The following is a 5614-nucleotide window of genomic DNA, read 5'->3' as shown; positions in this document are numbered from 1 at the left end:
CTGAACCACCTCATACGACTCTATTGGCCTCAAATCTTTCGAGGACTAATCAGACTTCATCGTCGGGCATCGAAGGCTTTGATGTCGAACATTGACGAAGACAAGGATCGGGGTTGGATAGGTCATTATATTCGAGTGAGGACCCGTGATCTCATTCCGGAGGAGAAGATGTCGTTCCCTAAAGAATGGAATTTTGACCGTAAGTGATTTTTGTTCACTTTTCATGTCCTTTTTTCGATTTTTCCTGTTGTCCTTCCCTGATGTTCAACTGCCCCTTGGATTCCACAAGCGGTGCCTGACCTCGAGGACTGGGTTCAGAAGTTAGCCTCGACCTCCTCTTACGCTGAGCGCGCTTGGCATGATTTGGCAAAAGGCAGATGGGAGGCCAAGAACCATGGTGAGGTTTGCTTCTTGTTTCCTTCAAAGTATTCTTTGCGTTCTATTCGTTACCGATTTCCTTTTGTGCAGGCGTAACCAAGGATGCCGTTTTGAGGCCTTCGAGCGGTGAAGAAGGAAATAAGTCCCTAGTCCCTAAACAGGGGGAAGATAAGAAGCGAAGAGCTTCCTCTTGGTCAGAGGACACCAAGCCCAAAACTCGAAGGGTGAGGAGAAAAGCAATTGCCCTTTCGATTGACTCGGTCCAACGACTAAGAGAAGAAGAAGAAGAAGAAGAAGAAGAAGAAGAAGAAGAAGAAGAAGAAGAAGAAGAAGAAGAAGAAGAAGAAGAAGAAGAAGAAAATAGCTTTTAGGCTTTGGTAGTCCGATCTACGGAGGCCATCGAGGTTGCCAGAGCTCCCGAGCCAATGGTGGCTGTGCTTGTCAGGGTTGTTTCCGAAGACCTGAGTCTCGACCAGAGTACTCCGAGTGATTTTCTCGGGGCTCGAGAGTTGAAGACTTCTCTTCCATCTTTTTCTGAGGAGGCATTGAAGGAAGCTCGAGAGTTGAAGACTCCCGATATCGGCGCAGGCTCTGGTGCAGGGGATCCTTTTAGGGATTGTTATAATGGATTCGATGATGGTTCCGATATCGGTGACACTTCTCTTTTATTAGAGGAAGCTCGGCGTTTCATTACTCGGGTAATGATTCTTCCATACTTGGTTTCTTTATTCTTTTCCATACTTGACTCGTGTTACTTATTGTGCAGGCCATTAGTAGGTTTCGAGTCGATCTTAGCCAGTATGAGGCCGAGCTCCGGAAGGTCTCAGGTGAGAGAGATGCCGTGCGGCTTCTTTGTAGCCAAAAGGACGAGGCTATAAAGGACCTCCAAGCGGATTTGGCTAAGGTCCATGAAGAAGGGGTCGAGCTTGATAAGCAGGTGAGCCTCGTTCTGTTAAAGTATGGGTCTGACTCAACCGTGGAAGTTAACCATTCATTGTCTCAGTTGCAGCAAAAGATCGAAAAGATCAGGTTACTTCGAGAAGAAGTCGATCAAATCCTAGCTGAATGCAATCGGTGGAAGGAGACCCTCGACCGCCTGGCAGCGAAAAAAGAAACCATCTTAACAAAATTATTGTCAGTCGACGTTCAACTTCGAAGTGTCAAGCAAAAAGGGTCAGTTCAAGCTAAGAAGATCGAGAACTTGAAACACGACTTGTTGAGGCTAAGGTGGAGGTTGAGTCGTCGAAAGTCTTGGCGGATAAGTCCATTGCTGTATATCAGGCTGATGTTGAGGCTGCTCAGATGGAGGCCCGGGAAGCGGCGAAGACCGCCGACGCCTGCGCTTCAACCCATTTAGAAAAATAGTCAGTCATAAATAAAATAAATTTGGCTTTACCTGGGGTCGATGGCAGAGGGCCGACGATGTCCATTCCCCATTTCATGAATGGCCATGGGGATAGGACCGAGTGAAGTTGCTATCCAAGTTGATGGATCATTGGCACAAACCTTTGACATTTATCACATTTACGAACAAATTCTTTCGCATCTTTGCCCATATCGATCCAATAATACCCCGCTCTGATCACTTTTCGAACTAATGTGTCGACACCGGGTGATTGCCACAAGTGTCCTCGTGTACTTCCCGGAGGATGTAATTGGTATCTCCCGGACTCACTCATACCGCTATCGGTCCATCGAAGGTTCTTCGATATAGTGTTCTGTCCGCAGCCAACGTAAATCGAGCAACTTTAGTCCGTAGGGCCCTGGAATCTTTAGGGTTTGAAGGGAGCTTTCCGTTTTAAGTATTCAATATACTTATTTCTCCAATCCCAGGTTAAGCTAGTAGAATTTATTTCGGCGTGCCCATCTTCGATTACCGATCTAGAAAGTTGAACGACAGTCCCCGAGCTCAAATCATCTACCTCGACCGACGATCCCAAATTTGCAAGAGCATCGACCTCATTATTCCGTTTTCGTGGGACATGTCGTAGGGTCCATTGTTTGAAATGGTGTAAAGTGATAAGTAGTTTGTCCAAATACCTTTGCATCCTACCTTCTTGGACTTCGAAGGTTTTGTTTACTTGACTCACCACCAGCAAAGAGTCACAATGCGCCTCAATGACTTCTGCTCCCAAGTTTCTAGCTAGTTCGAAACCTGCAATCATGGCTTCATACTCGGCCTCGTTGTTAGTTAACCTGATAGTTTTAATAGCTTGCCTAATAATGTTACCCGTGGGGGATTTCAAAACTATGCCTAACCCAGACCCCTTTATATTCGAAGCACAATACGTGAAAAGGATCCATACTCCGGACGATATACCTGATTTCAAAAGGAGTTCCTTTTCGAATTCTAGTATGAGGGTTGGCGTGAAGTCGGCCACGAAGTCTGCTCAAATTTGAAACTTAATGGTCGTACGGGGTTGATATTTGATATCGTACCCACCGAGTTCGATGGCCCATTTAGCCAATCAGCCTAATAATTCGGGCATATGTAAAATATTATAGAGTGGGCAGGTGGTTAATACGCTTATGGGGTGACATTGAAAGTATGGCCTTAACTTTTTAGTTGCGCTTACCAGCGCAAATGCCAATTTTTCTAAGTACGGATACCTAGTTCCCGCTTCTCCTAAGGTCCGACTTACGTAATAAACGGAAAATTACGTGCCTTGCTCTTCTCGAACTAGGATACTACTTACGGCGACTTCCGATACCGCCAAGTACAAGTATAGTTTTTCGTCGGTTTTTGGAGTGTGAAGCAGTGGTGGGCTCGATAGATATCGTTTCAATTCCTGTAACGCTTGTTGGCATTCCGGTGTCCAGGCGAAGTCGTTCTTCTTTTTGAGTAGGGAGAAAAATTTGTGACTTCGATCTGATGATCTTGAAATGAACCGGTCTAAGGCTGCAATTCTTCCCGTTAACCTTTGTACAACTTTTACGCTGTCCACGATGGTTATGTCTTCGATGGCCTTGATTTTGTCGGGGTTGATCTCAATTCCCCGATTAGACACCATGAAGCCGAGGAACTTGCCCGAACCGACCCCGAAAGCACATTTTTCGGGGTTGAGCTTTATGTTTTATTTTCTCAGAATCTCGAACGTTTCCTGCAAATGGGCCAAATGGTCCTCTGCGCGCAGGGACTTAACTAGCATGTCATCAATATAGACTTCCATTGTTTTACCTATTTGTTCTTCGAACATCCTGTTTACTAGGCATTGATAAGTAGCTCCTACATTTTTTAGCCCGAAGGGCATTACGTTATAACAATATATTCCATATCGGGTCACAAATGAAGTCTTTTCCCGATCGTCCGGGTTCATCTGAATTTGATTATACCTGGAATAGGCGTCGAGAAAGGTGAGGATCTCGTGGCCGGCCGTGGCATCGATCATGCGATCGATGTTGGGCAGTGGAAAGGAATCTTTGGGGCATGCTTTGTTCAAATCCTTATAGTCCACACACATTCTAAGTTTGTTCCCTTTTTAGGTACTACAACCACATTGGCTAACCATTCGGGGTATTTTACCTCCCGAATGGACCCTATCTTGAGAAGTTTGGTTACCTCGTCCTTTATGAATGCGTGCTTTTCCTTGGACTGGGGGCCTTCTTTTTTGCTTTACTGGTCTGAACCTAGGGTTCAAGCTTAGCTGATACGCCGTTATGTCCAGCGGGATCCCTGTTATATCTAGATGGGACCAGGAAAAACAGTCGATGTTATTGATAAGAAATTGAATGAGTTTCTTCCTGAGTTCGGGGCTCAAACCCGTTCCCAGGTATACCTTTCGTTCGGGTCAGTGTTCGATCAGTATGATTTGCTCCAGTTCCTCAATTGTTGATTTGGTGGCATTGAAATCATTGGGGGTTACGAAGGATCGAGGGATCCATCGATCATCATCATCTTTTTCAATGTTCTGCTTACCTGGCTGGGTCGAAGCCGATGTATGTGATTGCTATTTGGCGCTCTGCTCTCCGATTGTGTCTTCTTCTGAACCTGATCCTTTTATCGGCGAAGACGAGGATATTGATTTTGCTTCTTCGACGGAGAACATTTCCTTTGCGGCCGGTTGTTCTCCGTACACTATTTTGACACCTCCCGATGTTGGGAATTTGAGGACCTGGTGAAGGGTCGAGGGTACGGATCTCATGCTGTGGATCCACGGCCTTCCGCAAAGGGCATTATATCTCATATCACCTTCGATCACGTGAAACTTTATTTCTTGGATGGTTCCGGCCACATTTATCGGTAGGGTAATCTCGCTTTTGGTGGTTTCACATGCCATATTGAATCCGTTTAGAACCAGAGTTGCGGGTACGGCCTGATCTTGCAGGCCGAGCTGTTCTACAACCCTCGATCTGATGATATTGTCCGAGCTACCTGGATCAATTAGCACACGCTTAATCTTAGTTTTATTCATGAGTACGGATATTACCAGTGCATTGTTATGGGTTTGGATGATTCCCTCTGTATCTTCATCATTGAAGGACAAAGTCCCTATGGGTGTATAATCTTGAGTTCGAGATCGTTTTTCCCTCACAATCGATGTTTTAGTGCGTTTAAGCATCGGTCCCTGAGGGGCATCGACGCCGCTGATGATCATGTGAATGACGTGGCTTGTTTTGCTTGCCGAATTCCTTGTTCCTAAAATGGTTCTTCGCCCTATCACTCAGAAATTCTCGAAGGTGTCCTTTGTTAAATAAGCGGGCCATTTCCTCTCTTAATTGCCTGCAATCTTTCGTTCTGTGGTCATGAGTACCATGATATTCACACATTTGATTGGGATTCCTTTGGGCAGGATCAGTCTGCATGGGTCGAGGCCATCTGATGTCTTTGATGCGTCCAATGGCCGATACGATGGCGGATGTATCAATGTTGAAGTTATACTCCGATAATCGAGGGACTTCTATATGATCGACATATTTATCAAAGTCGCTCTTGCTCATAAGTCCCTGAGAATTTTACCCTCGATCAGTCCTTCAGTTGTTCCGAACTGTATCACGTGCTGAACTATTGTTCATCCGATCTGTGTCGTACGGTTGGTATCGGTCTCTGTTCGACCTTTGTTCTTTGTTGATTTCCCTATGATTTTTAGTGGTTGTGTGGTTCTGACGTACGAGCCCATACGGAGCTCCCAATTGATCATCTTCGACCCTGATTTTTGATTGGTACCGGTTGTGTACATCTGCCCAAGTTATTGCTGGGTACTCGATCAAATTTTGTTTCAGCCGATGTGATGCTGTC

This window comes from Nicotiana tomentosiformis, chromosome 4, assembly GCF_000390325.3.
Source record: "Nicotiana tomentosiformis chromosome 4, ASM39032v3, whole genome shotgun sequence".
Classification (NCBI taxonomy): Eukaryota; Viridiplantae; Streptophyta; class Magnoliopsida; order Solanales; family Solanaceae; genus Nicotiana; species Nicotiana tomentosiformis.
This window is presented reverse-complemented; position numbering follows the sequence as displayed.